The following is an 18,074-nucleotide window of genomic DNA, read 5'->3' on the forward strand; positions in this document are numbered from 1 at the left end:
TCTCTCCAACCAATTTCTACCTTAAAAATGTTGTGGTAATCCAAGTTATAATGGTACAAAAACAATGTATATTTTTGCCACAATGTCTGATGTAGATAATATTTCTGTACTAATTATTTTAAGTGCTTCCCAAGGATGCCATATAATTTTATGGTAAAAAATAGAATAAAGAAGAGTATTTCTTCAGATTTATCTAAAGATATGGCATTAACATGAAATGAAGGTTTTTTTTTCATTAAATGTACTCTATTAGCATCTGGACTGCATGTCATGTGGAAAGTGCAGAACCATGATTTATAGTTTGCAGTTTCAGGAGGGCTGGAGCACAGAAAATAATTCAGGCATAATGAAAAGTCTGTCTACAAAGTGTTCAGGGCACAGCATGATATTCACAAGTTTGCAGCTTAAGACCTGATCCAGGAATCAGTGAAGATTAGAATAAAATTAGAAGATAATATAAATACAAGATGCTATCATAATTTCCCTTCTTTCTGTAAACATTAATATCTGTCACTATATTTGTTTAAGTTCATGCACTTTGTATTCTTCTTTTGGAGGCTAAAATTTGCTGTTGATGATTTTATACCTCACTTGTAAAGGAAATATCTTTGCCTTTAATCATGTTCTTGATACAATACCTTTAAATTACTAAAATTCTAATAAATCAAATGTGATTCAATAATCATCATACACCCTAAATTATTGTAGAAGCTGTTTACTTTTGGGGGTGATAGGGTACTAAGTGTGAAACAGTTCTGATCTGCATTTAGAAGCCTCTTGTAGTGACATCAATTCCCTATCAATTGACATCTGATTGAAAGACTGAGGGAAGATAATTAGTTCATTAGTTCCTTTTCTTACTCTGCTTAATTGCTGGTTAAGATGTTACCTTGTGTGACTGCTGTAAACTGTTACCGATAAGCCAAACAATTGTTAAGCACCCGCGAGGGCAAGATATAGATATCTATTCTGACTAGGCTAGGCAAGGACCTCTTTCACAGATCAGTGGTTTTTAACTACTGTATAATCCCCATCCTCTCTCCCAGATCAAAATGGTGTAAATACTGCAACGGCTGCTTAATTACAATAATGCATCCTGGAGAGGAAATGACATGCATTCTCCCTTACACTGCAATTGTGCTGGGAATTTCGAGGAAGTTTTGAAACGGGCTCAGTCAGGCTTATTTATACATCTACTGCACTAATGGCACAATGATTCTGATCATACCGACCTAACCCTAAGACTCCTGCTCAACTGATTCAATCCAGCTCCTGCACTGGCAGATTTACAGCAAAAAATATCCTGTGCTCTAAAGCTCTCCCTTTTAATCCTAGCTCATGCTTAGTTAAAAAAGTCTCTAACTTCTTTAAGTATGGAATCTTTGAGTTCAATGAAAGAAAAAATCCTATTCTCTTAATCTTAAAAAAACAGGCTGCCATTTTAAGTAATCCTCCTTATATTATTAAGGAATTAAAGGGAAGAAACAAGTTATACAACAGCCCGGTGACTTTTCCTTTAAACTATTGGAGACAGGGTATATGGAAACAATAGTGCCAAATTGTGTGGTCACTCAACATCATGATAAATCGTAACCTTCTTTAAATAATTTCAATTATTTAATTCATAAAAAACTAACATCAGTAATGAGAAATGGAATTAAATAGTTCTTTAAACATTATAAACTTTGTAAATGTAATATTCCTGATTATTTTAAAAAGAATCTCTTTCAGAAAGTGATATGTATTTAACATTGACAGGCTTTTTTTGTGGCCCTTTACACATAATATGAACCTCAAATGTGAAAATACTTGCAGATTTCTTAAATAGCAAACAATTAATTGACAATTGGAACCTGGAAACTTTAACCGACACAGATGGAAATAATCCAAGATCAGGATTTCCTAAATGAGCCGAATGGGAAGGTTTGCTAGTGCTGCAGAAGGGGGGTGGTGTTTAAACTGTAGTTGCAGGGGGATGGGAACCACAGTGCCAGTGCAGATAGTGGAGTGGTTGTGGAGAAAGAGGTTATTAAGCCTACATACTAGGTCAGGAATCAAAAGAACGAGCATGGTGGGACTAATATTCTGAGCTGTGTATATTTCAATACAAGGAGTATCGTAGGAAAGGTGGTTGAGCTCAGGGCATGGATCAGCACATGGAATAATGATATTATAGCCATTACTGAGACTTGGTCGCAGGAGGGGCAAGACTGGTAGCTCAATATTCCAGGGTAGCGTTGTTCTAGACGTCACAGAGCGGAAGGGATTAAATAGGGAAGGGTGGTGCTACGAGTCAAGGAAAGTGTCACGGAAGTGCTCAGTCAGCACAGACTAGTGAGCTCGTCTACTGAGGATTTATGGGGAAAGCTGAGGAATAAGAAAGGCATAGCCACATTAGTGGGATTATATTATAGACCATCCAACAGTCTGCAGGATTGAGAGGAACAAATTTGTCAAGAGATCACAGACTGTTGCAAGAAACATAAGGTTGTGATAGTAGGTGATTTTAACTTTCCACATATTGACTGGGATTCCTATACTGCAAAAGGACTGGATGGGAAAGAGTTTGTCAAATGTATACAGGAATGTCTCCTTTATTAGGACATAGAAGTCCCAACTAGAGATACTAGATCTCGTATTAGGGAATAAGACGTGGCAAGTGACAGAAGTTCGTGTAGGCAAAGACTTTTGCATCAAGTGATCACAATGTCATTACTTCCAAGGCAATTATGCAAAAGGATAGGTCTGGTCCTCAGGTTGAGATTTTAAATTGGAGATACCACTTTTTATGGTATCAGAAAAGATCTAGCAAATGTGAATTGGGACAGGTTGTTTTCTGGCAAAGGTGTATTTGGTAAGTGGGAGGCCTTCAAAAGTGATATTTTGAAAGTACGGAACTTGTACATTCCTGTCAGAATAAAAGGCTAGGATAATCAAATAAGGAAACCTTAATTTTTGAGAGATATTGACTTCCCGGTCAAGAAAAAGAAGGAGGTGCGTAGCAGGTATAGGCAGGCAAGAACAAATGAGGTACTTGAGTATAAGAAATGCAAAACGACACTTAAGAAGGAAAGGGCTGAAAGAAGGCATGAGGTTGTTCGAACAGACAAGGTAAAGGAGAATCCTGTGGGCTTCTACAGATATATTAAGAGCAAAAGCATAGCAAGGGCCAAAATTGGTCCTCTGGAATACTATAGAGTGATATTCTATGTGTGGAGCCAAAAAAGATGGGAGAGATCTTAAACCAATCTCTTGCATATGTACTTACTCTGGAGATGGACACAGAGCCTATATATACAAGGCAATGCAGCAGAGAGATCGTGGACCCTACACAGGTCACAGATAGTCAACATGGCTTTGTGCCTGGTAGGTCATGTCTAACCAATTGTAAAGAATCTTTCAAGTAAGTTGCCAGGAAAGTTGATGAATGCAAGGCAGTGGATGTTGCCTATATGGACTTTAGCAATGCTTTTGACAAAGTCCCCCACAGGAGATGGGTCAAAAAGGTTCAGTTGCTTGGCACTCAATATGAGGTTAGTAAATTGGATTAGACATTGGCTTTGTGGGAGAAGCTGGAGAGTGGATGTAGATGGTTGCCTTATTGACTGAAGTCTCTATTGTTGTTTCTCATCTATATCAATGATCTGGATGATAATGTAAACTGGACAGCAAATTTGAGGATGACACCAAGATTGGGGGTGTAGTGAACAGCAAGGAAGACTATCAAACCTTCCAGCGTGATCTGGACCAGCTTGAAAAATGGGCTGAAAAATGGCAGATGGAACATAATGAAGGCAAGTGTGACGTGTTGCACTTTGGGAGGACCAACCATGGAAAGTTTTACACTGTGAGTGGTATAGCAGTGAGGAGTGCTGTGGAGCAGAAGAATCTGGGAATACAGACCTATAATTCCTTGTGAGTGTACACATTTAAGGCATCCGATAGTCTTGAGAGACCATGGATCTGTGCCTGGAAAGTCTTCACTCTCCATGGTGCGGGCCTGGGTAAGGTTGTATGGAAGACTGGCAGTTGCCCATGCTGCAAGTCTCCCGTCTCCACGACACCGATGTTGTCCAAGGGAAGGGCATTAGAACCCCTACAGCTTGGCACCAGTGTCATCGCAGAGCAATGTGTGATTAAGTGCCTTACTGAAGGACACAACGCGCTGCCTCGGCTGGGGCTCGAACTCACGATCTTCAGATCGCTAGTCGAATGCCGTAACCACTTGGCCACATGCCCACGTGTACACAGATAGGGTCATAAAGAAAGTTTTTGGCACAATGACCTTCATAAACCAATATATTGAGTACAGGAATTGGGATGTTTTGTTGAATTTGTATAGGACAAAATTAGTATAAGATTAATTTTGAGTATTGTGTCCTGTTTTGGTCACCTACTTAGTAAAGGAAAGATGTAAGCAAGATTGAAAGAGTGCAGGGAAAATTTACAAAGATGCCACTGGGACTTGAGAATCTGAATTATAGGGAAAGGTGGAATAGATTACAACTTTATTTGTTGGAACATGAAAGATTGAAGGTAGATTTGATAGAGGTACAGTGTACAAAATTGTTAGGGGTATAGATAAGGTAAATGTAAGTAGGCCTTTTCCCACTGAGGCTGGGTGAGACTACAACTAGAGGTTAAGGGTTAAGAGTGAAAGATAAAATGTTTAAGGGGAACATGAGGGGGACCTCTTTGCTCAGAGGGTGGTGAGAGTGTGGAACAAGTTGTTAGCGCAAATGGTAGATGCCGGGTTTGATTTCAATATTTAAGAGAAATTTGGATAGGTATTTGGATGGGAGAGGAATGGTCAATTGGACTAGTTAGATTAATGGTTTAGCACGGACTTGAAGGGCCAATGGGCCTGTTGCTGTGCTGTAGTGATCTATGATACCTTGACTCTATGACAATTATAATGCACAATCTGGAGCTGAAAATCAAATAGGGTTCCTACTTATCACTGCTAACTCATGACTTTGCCGGAATTGGACACGTGTGAATAATATGAGTGCTTAAATACTAGTCTTAACGTGACACTCCTTCCAACTGGTGGTTACTTATGAAAATCAGAATCTTAGGAGGAAATACTGATGGAAGGGAGAACTAAGTCCTATGCCAATGCTAGCATAAGAAAGAGAAATAATGTATTACATATATTTTGCTGTGTAATTTTATCCTGATGAAAGGTCTCAGTCTGAAACATCCTCTCTTTATTCCTTTCCACAGATGCTGCCTGATCTGCTGACACCCTCCAGCATCTTGCGTGTGTTCTCTTGTTATTTAGCCACTTTGTAGTGTTTGTCCACTGGGGGAAAAAATCTGACATTATTCGTGTCAAATATGCCATTGTGTGCAAGTTCAACAAAGGATAAGGGTAGAGAAATGGAACTGAATTTATTTATTCCAATAACCAGAATCACTTCAAGATGAGAAGAAGGAATGTCGCCAAGTTTACTTCAATTGCCAGTCTGTTCCTCTAGTCGTCAATATGAAGTTTTGTGTAGCTGAAAATTGTCCAATCTATTTTAGAATGTTTAACAGTAAAATAAGTTGTTCTCAAGATCATTAATGTCCCTACAGGTAGAAATCTGACTGCTTTTGCTGATGGAAAGGTGTGTGTGTTAAAATAGTTCAGAGCTGCTGATGTTAAGTAACACCAACCGTATCCTGCCTTGAGAAACTGGAAATGAGTTCAGGTTAAAGTCAGAAGATTGTTTTTTTGGCAGTAACAAATTTCCAATCACAGCCAAGGAGATTAGCAAGGTTTAGAATAAGAGATATGACAGAAGGTGATGTTATGTAATCTTCTGAACATTGTGTCACATTGGCACTTGGTAAAGATGGCCAAAAAAAACCCAGTTAAAATGAGTTCAGAATGACATCAAAAGTGTAAAGCTAAACGGAATGAAGCAGAGAAGGCAGGCAGCAGTGGGAATATATCAGTTGTTTGCTATTTGAACCCTTTTTCTACTTAGTACATGGGAAAAAGGGGCAGTTTTGTCAATTGTTCCTTTGGGGGAAAATTCTATTTCAAAATACATCACTCTCCTCCATCCATTCATCAAATCCCTGCCAAATCCCCCATTCCTACATGAAAACCTGTGTTCCCCACCATTGTACTGTAAGTTTATTATTTTTGGAACTGAATATTCAAGCATGGAGGTAACAAAAAGAATTTTGGCAACATGTCAGAAGCTTATATTGGAATCTTTTTGAAAGAAATTTAAAGGCAGCATTACTGAGATAGATATTACTTCAGTAAAAAAGTGCTTTTATATTTTTAAGGTATTCATCAGTACTGTTGACTGTAGCCTTTCACTTGAAAGGCAAATTGTGTATCACTGAGGGCAAACCATGATGATATTAACACATGACAAACCAGCCTGAGACTCAAGCCTGCTAAGGATGGTATGTTGTGTAAAGTGATTAGAACAATCATTCAGCACAATCTTGCACACACAAGGTAATGTGAACCAGATGTCAGATTCTAAAAAAAGTTGGTTTCTAATCACTCCAAGTAGCAGCATGGTATACAATTCAGCTGAAGTACTTCACCAGCTGAGACTTGAATGTCTCTTGCAAGAACTAATCTTTGAAAAGCTTATACTCAAACATTTCAAAGGCATTGCTTTCGGAAGGCAATTAATATGCCGCACGAGTCAATGGTTTGGAAATTCTTTAATACTTAAAATTGATAGGTTAAATCAATGTGAAGTGAAGGCCTTTGCTCCGGTTTTGTGTGGGAGGCCCCTGACAACAATAGCCAATTAAATATAAGATCCAAGATATACATGATAGAATCTGTATTATATGCAAAATGTGGATTAAAGGCTTTTGTTTTGAAAACCCTGTGGAACCAGTTAAAGATTTCAGATATGTTGATGCTTGTAGTGTGTGGGAATGGGTTGAGTGGGGTGTGTTGAAAGATGCCTTTGTGGAAAACAGGGTAATTAGACCTGAATGTCAGAGGCATTAAGAGAAACGTTACAGAGTCTCAAGACTGATAGTTTAAAAGTGGCTCAGCTGGTAACAACTCCAGTGCCTCCAAACCAAAAACAAATCCAGTATGAGGTACATGAAATTTAGATTGGCTTATTTTGGTTTTAGTAATAGAAGAAGCTATATAATTGACCTTGGCACTTCTCAGGAAATCATAGTAGTGTGGTGGAGAGAAGGGTGGGGACAGGCAGTAGTGTTCCTGACAAATTTTAAATCCACTTATCCCCTTGGAAAGCACAAAAAAGGAATTGTTGATTGAGGATGGGATGTAATCAGCCCTGCTGTTCAGTGGTTTGTGCAAATACTTATTTCTCAGCAAATCCTGCGATAAATGAAGTAAAGCAAGCTAAACTGAAATTTCCAGAACTGTATGAATCAGTGCATTCAAGAAAGAAGAAAAGTGGAAAATCAAAAAAAAAATTGACCTCAGTGATTTTACGTTAAAAATCTGTACATTATATCGACATGCAGTCTTTGACTAGCAGGAATCATGTTCTCTCAAATGAGTAGGCTCAGTAAAATGTGGAGGGAGGGTGGGAATGAATCCTACTGTATTATTTGCAGTTCTGCCATCAGTCTGTGTCTGCCCCACATGCTGCCTCATTGCTTTCCAATCAATGAATTCTTGAAGCAATATAGTGTGCGGGAATCTAATGAAGAGGGTCTAGAACCACTAACAACAGAGCCTGGGCAAGTAGAATTTGTTCACTTTGTTGTTCAGGAAAATAGCCCCTATGGAGCAAGAAACACTGCTGAAAATTGAGGCCATAGTATGAATAGATTCCTGGTTCCGATACATAGAGATTCCAGGCAAACAGTGGCATTCCTTGGAAAGCAACCACCAAATGGATACCACTGCACACTTTTCAACACGTGAGTAATACAAACAGTCCATGGGATAGTCACCAGAAGCATATTTTCATAATACTTACAAGAGGTTGCTTCTACACTGTCTGTGGAGATCTGCTTCTGGTGCTGATGTTCTATGTGAGGTGATTTTTCCAAGTTCCACAATCAGAATCAGGTTTATTATCACCCGCGTGTGACGTGAAAATTGTTAATTTAGCAGCAGCAGTTCAATGCAATACATAATATAGAAGAGAAAAAAAATAAGTAGATCAATTACAGTATATGTATATGGAATGGATTTAAAAATGTGCAGAAACAGAAACACTGTATATTAAAACATGTGAGGTAGTGTCCAAGGGTTCAATGTCCATTTAGGAAATGAATGGCAGAGGGGAAGAAGCTGTTCCTGAGTCACTGAGCATGTGCCTGCATGCTTCTGTACCTCCCATTTGATGGTAACAGTGAGAAAAGGGCATGCTCTGAGTGCTGGAGGGGTCCTTAATAATGGACACTGCCCTTCTGACACAACGCTCCCTGAAGATGTCCTGGGTACTTTGTAGGCTAGTACCTAAGATGGAGCTGACTAGATTTATAACCCTCTGCAGTGTTTTTTGGTCCTGTGCAGTAGCCCCCCCCCCCCCAATACCAGACAGTGATGCAGCCTGTCAGAATACTCTCCACATCTATGGAAGTTTTTGAATGCATTTGTTGACATGCCAAATTTCTTCAAGCTCCTAATAAAGTATAGCCATTGCTTGCCTTCTTTATAACTGCATCAGTATGTTGGGATCAGGTTAGATCCTCAGAGATCTTGACACCCAGGAACTTTAAACTGCTCACTCCCTCCACTTCTGATCTCTCTATAAGGATTGGTATGTGTTTCTTCGTCTTACCCTTCCTGAAGTCCACAATCAGCTCTTAAGTCTTACTGATGTTGAGTGCCAGGTTGTTGCTGCGGCACCACTCCACTAGTTGGCATATCTCACTCCTGTATGCCCTCTCGTCACCACCTGAGATTCTACCAACAATGGTTGTATCATCAGCAAATTTATAGATGGTATTTGAGCTATGCCTAGCCACACAGTTGTGTGTATATAGAGAGTAGAGCAGTGGGCTAAGCACACAGCCCTGAGGTGCACCAGTGTTGATCGTCAGCGAGGAGGAGATGTTATCACCAATTCGCACTGATTGTGGTCTTCCAGTTAGGAAGTTGAGGATCCAATTGCAGGGTGAGGTACAGAGGCCCAGGTTCTGCAACTTCTCAATTAGGATTGTGGGATTGTGGGAATGATGGTATTAAATGCTGAGCTATAGTCGATGAACAGCATCCTGACATGGGTGTTTGTGTTGTCCAGGTGGTCTAAAGCCGCATGGAGAGCCATTGAGATTGCGTCTGCCATTGACCTATGGTGGCGATAGGCAAACTGCAATGGGTCCAGGTCCTTGCGGAGGCAGGAGTTCAGTCTAGTCCTGAACCTCTCAATGTGAATGCTACTGGGCGACAGTCATTAAGGCAGCTCACAGAATCCTCTCCCATTCTTTGTGCCCTTTTCTCTTTTACTGAACTTGCATCGCCTGCACACACTGATATGCAATTCCTACTGAATCTAACCCAATGGGACATTCCTAACAATCAATTGTTTTTCACTATTAACTACCAACTCTCGCTGATGCTGGTCGCAACTCCAAAGAGCTATCATAATCATCAAGTACCAAAGCAACTCTTCCCATCCTGACTATCAGAGAAGCACAACCCACAACTCCTCCTATTCCTTCCAGCATCTCCGCATCATCTAACACACTTCACCCAATGACCTCTGGAAACCAACTTTAACCTCTACCAATCCATTGCCGCTGATCCATGAACTTCCTTCTACAACACTCACTCTGACTCTCTGTCTAGTGAACTTCAACCCCATGCATGGAGTTATCTGGCTTGTAAACACAAAATACTCTGCAGATGCTGGGGTCAAAGCAACACTCACAACATGCTGGAGGAAATCAGTAGGTCGGGCAGCATCCGTGGAAACGATCAGTCAACGTTTTGGGCCGGAACCCTTCATCAGGACTGTAGAGGGAAGGGGCAGAGGCCCTATAAAGAAGGTGGGGGGAGGGTGGGAAGGAGAAGGCTGGTCGGTTCCAGGTGAAAACCAGTAAGGGGAAAGATAAAGGGGTGATGGAGGGGAAGCAGGGAGGTGATAGGCAGGAAAGGTGAAGAAAGAATGCGTGAAAACACAATGGGTAGTAGAAGGAGGCGGAACCATGAGGGAGGTGATAGGCCGCTGGGGGAGGGGGCAGAGTGACATAGGGGTGGAGGAAGGGAGAGGGATGGAATTACCGGAAGTTGGAGAATTCAATGTTCATTCCAAGGGGCTGGAGACTACCTAGACGGTATATGAGGTGTTGCTTCTCCAATCTGAGTTTAGCCTCATCATGGCAGTAGAGGAGGCCATGTATGGACATATCTGAATGGGAGTGGGAAGCAGAGTTGAAGTGGGTGGCTACCGGGAGATCCTGTCTGTTGTGGCAGACGGAGTGGAGGTGCTCGACGAAGCGGTCCCCCAGTCTGCGTCGGGTTTCACCAATGTAGAGGAGGCCACACCGGGAGCACTGGATGCAATAGATGACCCCGACAGACTCACAAGTGAAGTGTTGCCTCACCTGGAAGGACTGTTTGTGGCCCTGAATGGTGGCAAGAGAGGGGGTGTAGGGACAGGTGTAGCACTTACGCTTACAGGGATAAGTGCCGGGTGGGAGATCCGTGGGGAGGGACATGTGGACCAGGGAGTCGTGGAGGGACCGATCCCTGCGGAAAGCGGAGAGGGGTGGAGAGGGAAAGATGTGCTTAGCGGTGGGGTCCTATTGAAGGTGGCGGAAGTTGCGGAGGATAATGTGCTGGATCCGGAGGCTGGTGGGGTGGTAGGTGAGGACAAGGGGAACTCTGTCCCTGTTATGGTGGCGGGAGGGTGGGGTGAGAGCCGAAGTGCGGGAAATGGAGGAGATGCGGGTGAGGGCATCATTGATGATGGTAGAAGGGAAACCACGATCCTTAAAGAAAAAGGCATTTGAGATGTCCTGGAACGGAAAACCTCATCTTCGGAGCAGATGCAACGGAGATGGAGGAACTGGGAATAGGGAATGGCATTTTTGCATGTGGCGGGGTGGGAAGAGGCATAGTTGAGGTAGTTATGAGAGTCAGTGGGCTTGTAGAAGATGTCAGTGGACAGTCTATCTCCAGAGATGGAGACCGAGAGATCGAGAAAGGGGAGGGAAGTGTCTGAGACAGACCAAGTGAATTTGAGGGCTGGGTTGAAGTTAGAAGTAAAGTCGGAGAAATTGACGAGCTCAGCATGGGTGCAGGAAGCAGCACCAATGTAGTCGTCAATGTACCGAAGGAAAATTGGGGGAGCAGTACCAGAATAGGTTTGGAGCACAGGCTGTTCCACATATCCAACGAAGAGGCAGGCATAGCTAGGGCCCATGCGAGTTCCCATAGTCTGAAGGAAGTCGAAAGAGCCAAACGAGAAGTTATTGAGTTTGAGAACCAGTTCTGCCAACCGGAGGAGGGTAGTGGTGGTGGGGAACTGGTGATGTCTATCATCCAGAAAGTAGTGGAGGGCTTTGAGGCCTTCTTGACAGGGAATGGAGGTGTACAGTATAGGTATTGGACATCTATTGCACACTTCAAATTACAAAACAGATAATAGAAAAGAATTTCTAATGAAGGTATTTTCAAAAGTACAAAAACTTGGCCCCCATATGCTTCTGAATTCTTCAGTCACAGACCTTCAAGTTGGGCGGATGTGTTTACAGGACAAACCGATTTCAAAGCAACTGCAGTTAAGGAAGAATAAATTCCCTTTAATTTGATACTTTAAAAGTTAGCTTTCTTTGTTGGACATTCAAATAGCCACAATTGTATGATGGATATACAAATATTTCCAATAACATGTGCCTCAACATTGGTTTATTTTTAATCTTCTGATTCAGATTCACATTTATTTTACTTATCAAATGTATATCAGAACATACGGTGAAATGTGTTATTTATGTGAACAACCTGTTAACGCACGTGCCCACCCGTGCCTGTTTCCGGCGGTTGATGCTCTCATCCTCTGGAGTGAGAATAGCTGGCGCAGCCCCTTTCAGGGTTCAGGACCGGCTTGCTAATTGGCAATCATGTTTTTGGCACCAAGATCTGAGTATTTAAAGAGCACCTGAACGGAGCCTCAGTGCTCAATTGTAAGCCAAACTAGAGATATCACCTAGCATTTAGTTTTTGCTTAGTTTTCATTCCAGCTTTATACCTTGTCCAGCCTTGGATACTCCAGCACTTGTGTCCAAACCATCCTCATCAAGGTTTCTCGTCACAGTATGATTGTGCCAACAGGAATCCAGCGGGGTATCAGGGTCTCTCGGCTGCTATGGCCACCCGGACCGAGAGGATTGCCAGACAGAACCTGGAGATACATGACCTCCAGGCCAAATTATCCCAGCTTTCGCAAGGAGGATGACCGAGTCACTCAGGTGAAGCTCTTGGTCGCTCAGTGGGACCAGTATATCTTCCGAACCTGAAGCGATTTGACAGAGACATGTGTTCTTGTCACATCTTCCTCACTCAATGCTCATTGGTGTTAGAACTCCAGCTGTCCCAGTTCCCTTCAGAGTGCGGAAAAGTGGCCTTCTTGATCTCTCTCCTGACTGGGATAGCCCTCGCCTGGGCCACCATCAATTGGGAATGAAGGTTGGAGATTTGCCCTGATTTGGAAGAATTCATGGCCACCATGAGAAAGGTATTTTATCATCCCACTGACACAAACAAAGGCTCAGATGTTCTGATGAAGCTGCCTCAGGGAAATCGGTCAGCGGCCAACTACACTATCGAGTTCCAAACTTCTGCGCAAGAGAGCTTTTGGAATGGGAATGCCTTGGATAATCTGTACTGTTATGGACTCCGGGATGAATTAAAGGATGCCCTCACCTTAGGAAAGCCAACAGGGGATTTAGAGGTCCTCATAGATCAGTCCATCCACCTTAAAAAGAGTCTGACAGTGAGTAAGAGGGATTACATTATGAGGCCAAGGGGCTAGTCCAAGCCCAGCTTTAATCTATTATGATTCCAACTCTACCTCCGAATCTCAGACCATGACTAGCCATCTCCTGCTCGGGTCTCCATCGAGCCCACGCAGATTGGTTACATGAGGCTGCCATTAAGAGGTCCTGGCGTTGGAATCAAGGCTGCTGCTTTTACTGCAGGGAGGCAGGTCACCTGCAGGCCAAATGTCCGAAGCCATAGCTGCTTGGAGAACTGCAAAGTCCATCCAGTGTTGGGATGGCTGTGATGGTAGGAGCCACTACTCCCAATCCCATGGATTCTGCTTTTGTGCTGATGGTGGAGTTCACCTGCGGTAAGGACTTGAGGCAGGTGAAGGCTTTTGTGGACTCTGAAGCAGCAGGTAGTTTTATGGACTTGGGAACCGCCTGTCTCCTCAACGTACCGCTGAGAGAGTTGACCCAGTCCGTGTCCGCAACTGCCTTGGACGGTCGTCTGCTAGGTTCTGGGCAGATCCAGCAACAGGCTGTGGTTTTGCAGATGAGGATAGGGGATCATGTGGAAGACATTAGTTTCTACATCATTGACTCTCCACTCATACCCCAGATCCTTGGGTACCGTTGGCTGTCCCACCATAACCTATCTGTGGACTGGAGGGAGAGGAGATTCATTGCTTGGTCCAGTTACTGGAAGAGAGTATGTTTATGGCATGGTGTTCTGACACACAGACTGTCCCGAGGCCAACAGGTAGCAAGGGGACAGATGTCAGTGTGAGGTATGGACCAACGGGACAATTCCTAAAAGCAGACTCTTGGAGCCTGTTCTCGGAGGCTCAAGGACCATCTGTGACACCTTGTTGCTATCCGGAGAGGATATGCTGAAGCGTAGTGAGCCTAGGGAGGAGAGTCGGAGGTTGATCGAAACACTCTGCCACCCATTAAGCCTCAAGAGTTGTCCTAGAAGGAGGTTTCAGAAGATCTTCTAACACCCAGGCCGGTCGAAGATCCTTCCATATAAAAGGACCTTGAAGAGGACTTCAGCAAGGGAAAAGTCTCAACTCTTCCACCACACCGACCCTATGAATGTGCTATTGATTTTCTGCCTGGTACTTGCTCTCCACGTGGTCCAGAATCACATCCATGGTCTTTTCACTCTTGCTGTTTCTTAACTCTACCCACAAGGTATCTATATCTTCTAATCCTATGTCATCTCTTTCTAAGCATTTGATTTAGCAACAGAGTCACCGCACCCTCTCTACCTACCTGCCTGTCCTTTGTATTCTTGGATGTTAAGCTCCGAACTATGATCTTCTTTCAGCCATGACTGAGTGATGCCCACATCATACCTGCCAATTTCAAACTGCACTATGAGATCATCTACCTTATTCCATATGCTGCATGCATTCAAATATAATACCTCGAGTCCTGAATTCATCTCCCTTTTCTAATCCACCCATGTTACAGCAATTAAATTCCTATCTTTTTCAAAACTTTTTGTATTTCTATTTATCCTGGAGACTTTCATAATCTCTGCTGCACTTTGCTTTCCTTTGACTTCATCGTCTCTTTTCCAAACTGTTGAACTGTTGAACCTACTATTTAGTTTAAAGACACAATTCAACCCATCTGGCTGACTGCAATTTTGCCCTATCAGCTGTTGGTCCTTCCTCAGACTCACTACACACTGCACCCACCTGCCAAATTAATTTAATTTCTCAACAACTCTAGCAAACCTACTCACAAAGATATTGGTCCCCCTCGAGTTCAGGTGTAAACCATCCTTTTTGTGAAGGTCATAGCTTCAATAGAAGGTATCACAATGATACAGAAATCTGAAACTCTGCCCCCTGCATCAACTCCTCAGCCACACATTCATCTGCCAAACCATCCTATTCTTGCCCTCACTGGCGAGTGACACAGGTAGCAATCCAGAGATTACTACCCCAAGGTCCTGCTTTACAGCTTTTGATCTACTTCCCTATATTCTCTCTTCAGAACCTCATCCCTTTTCCTACATATGCCACTGGTATCAATATGTACAAGACTTGTTGCTGGATCTGCCCTCCCCGTTGTGAATGTTGTGGACACAGTCCAAGATATCCCTGACCTTGGCACCTGAGAGGCAGCATTCCAACTGGATGCCTCTTTCAAATCGACAGAATGCCTGGTCTGCTCCTTTGCCTTCCTAGTCCCTTTCCCTTTTCAGACAATCACTCAGCTACCTGCCTCCTGCAACTTAGGGGTGACTACCTCCCTGTAGCTCCTATCTATCACCTCCTCATTTTCCCGTATCATCTGCAGCTCCAGATGCAGCTTCAGTTCCATAACACAGTTGGTAAGGAGCTGCAACTCTATGCACTGTGCAGATGGAATTACCAGGGGGACTGGAGGCTTCCCAGAGTTCCCACATCTCACCAGCCTTGAGTCCACAAGTCCACTGTCTATGAATCTGCAAGCTCATTGCAAGTTGAAGACTAGAGGTAGCTTGTCCTGGGGATGGAGGTCGGGGTATTTGCATGGATGGGTGGGTGGGTGGGAGGAAAAGGGACTTATTTTTTCTATTGTTGCATTGTTAATTATTGTGTTTAGTATTGTTGTGTTCTTCGGTGTTCTGATGAGCATTGTGGGCATGCTATGCTGGTGCTGGGGGCAATACTTGCAGGCTGCCCCAGCACATCCTTAGGTTGTGTTGGTTGTGTGACAAGAGACCTTGGCGAAGATAGTTTGGACCCAAGTGCTGGAATATCCGAGGCAAGGATCAAGATACAATATAAAGCTGGAACGAGAACTGAGCAAAAACTAAGCGCTGGATGATATCTCTACTTAGGCTTACAATTGAGCATTGAGACTCCCTTCGGGTGCTCTTTAAATACTCAATTCTTGTTGCCCAAAACGTGATTGCTAATTAGCAGGACAGTCCTGAACACTTAGAGAGTTAGAGCGTCTAAACTCCAGAAGCTGGCAAGGTTGGGTGCATGTCATAACAGGACCCCTTCCCCTACAGCTGACTCCTGACGGATCTGGCTGCTTGGAGAGATAATGATGGTAGTCATGGATAACAGCCAGATCCAAGATGTCCCTTTCAGGAACCCAGCACCATTACTCAGGTCCAAATCCCTCCCAGTCCATGTGGAACTGCCAAACACCCCGTGATTCTAATATTTTTTCTCACAGTGAAGACCTGTTTCCCATCAACAAACCTGGGTGGTGGTGGGACTGATGCTGGTGGGGCTAAAGGACTGGTGTTCACAGGTTTAAATATGCAAATATGGAAAGTGGGATTGACCTTGAGTGTCTTGGGTGGCTGTAAGGTGTAAACCACCAGATTTTACTTTCCTGAGAGCCTTGATGGGTCCAATGAACTTGGGCTCCAATTTCCTAGACACCACCTGAAGAGGTAAATCCTGAGTCAATAGCCAGCTATGTTGCCCAGGCTGCAAATCTGATCCCTGTATGTTCTTGCAATTAGCCTTTATTTCAGCCTTCTGGGTAAAGGCTAGCAAAATCTCCCTTGACCTAGTCCATTTCTCTTTGCAGTGTCAGATGAGATTTTCAGTGCAGGAACCCCAGCCTTGGTCTCCTCCTCAGGGACGAGTGTCACTAAATACACAAATTGGCATTCAAAAGGGGATATCCTATGTATCAAATGCCATAAAGTGTTGAGGGTGACCTCTGCCTACATGAAATGATCATTCCACTCATCATTCTTTCTGAGGCCAGGCACCTTAGGGTATGTTCCAAATCTTGGTTCACCTGCTCTGTGTGGCTGTTGGACTGCAGGTGAAATCCAGAGAAAAGACTCACTATTGCCTCAATCATCTTGCCAAAAGCCCTCTGGAAATGTGATGCAAATTGTGAACCGCGATCTGTGACTACGTCCACCAGAAAACTATAGATTCTGAAGACCTGATCTAGGACAATTTCATTCGTCTCCACCACAGATGGTAGCTGGTCGAAGGCAATGAATCTGCAGGCTTTTAAAAATCGATCAACAGTTACCATGGCGATGGTCTTCCCCCTGGAAGGAGGAAGACCCATGACAAAGTCCATGGAGATGTGTGCCCATGGTCTGTCTGGAACAAGTGCAGGATGGAAAAACCCTTGAGTTTGGGTATGGGACTCCTTGTTCTGAGCGCAAACCTCACATGCCAGCATGTATTGCCAAACTTCTTATGCCATTTGAGATCACCAATAACTTATCTTGATGAACTCAAGGGTCCTGCAGTCTCTGGGTGAGTGGTCATTCTCGCTGAATGACCCTACTGGAATACATGTGAACTGATGGAGCTTCGGACAAACAGTCAACCTGGAGGACCATCCTTGGGCGTCTCCCCTTGTGCCTGGGCATTGCAAACAAACTCATCAGTTCCCCAACTGATTGGTGCTATCACCTTTGTTTGGGGCAAAATGGTGGTAAGTTGCTCCTCTCCTCAGATTCGCTGAACTGACGAGACAAGGCATCTGGTTTTCAATTCTTTGACCCTGGTTAATAGGACAGGACAAAGTTAAAATGGTTGAAGAAAAGAGACCACCTGGCCTGCCTAGAATTCAGTCTCTTGGCCTCCTGACTATAAGCCAGGTTCTTGCGATTTGTCCAGACAATGAAAGGGTTCTTGGCCCCTCAAGCTCCTTTCACCATTCCTCCAATGCCAACTTAACTGCTAATAGCTCCTGATTCCCAATTTCATAGTTCCTCTCTGCTGGGCATAGCCACCTGGAGAAGAGTGCACACGAGTGCAGTTTATTGTCTGAAGATGATCGAGACCATTGAGACAATGCTGCACCCACTCTGATATCCGAGGTGTCTACCTCCACGATGAAGGGAAGGTCTGGGTTAGGTGAAACCAAGTTGGGAGTGATGTGAACCATTGTTTGGGTGTGGCCAATCTCTGACTGCCTGAATTTTCATGGGGTCCATCTTGAGACTGCCATGGGAGATGGTGAAACCCGAAAATGAAACAGTCATCACATGAATTTCAAACTTCCAACTTGACAGAAAGTCCATCGTCTAGAAGTCTCTTTAAAATGTCCCTGACATGAATGACGTGTTCCTCCATGGACTTTGAGAAGATTAGGATATCATCCAAGTAGACAAAGGCATACTTACGGACGATATCCCAGAGCACATTGTTCATAAAACCTGAAAAACTGCTGGGGCATTCACAAGGCTGAAG

Source organism: Mobula birostris, chromosome 4 (genome assembly GCF_030028105.1).
Source record: "Mobula birostris isolate sMobBir1 chromosome 4, sMobBir1.hap1, whole genome shotgun sequence".
NCBI classification, from domain to species: domain Eukaryota; kingdom Metazoa; phylum Chordata; class Chondrichthyes; order Myliobatiformes; family Myliobatidae; genus Mobula; species Mobula birostris.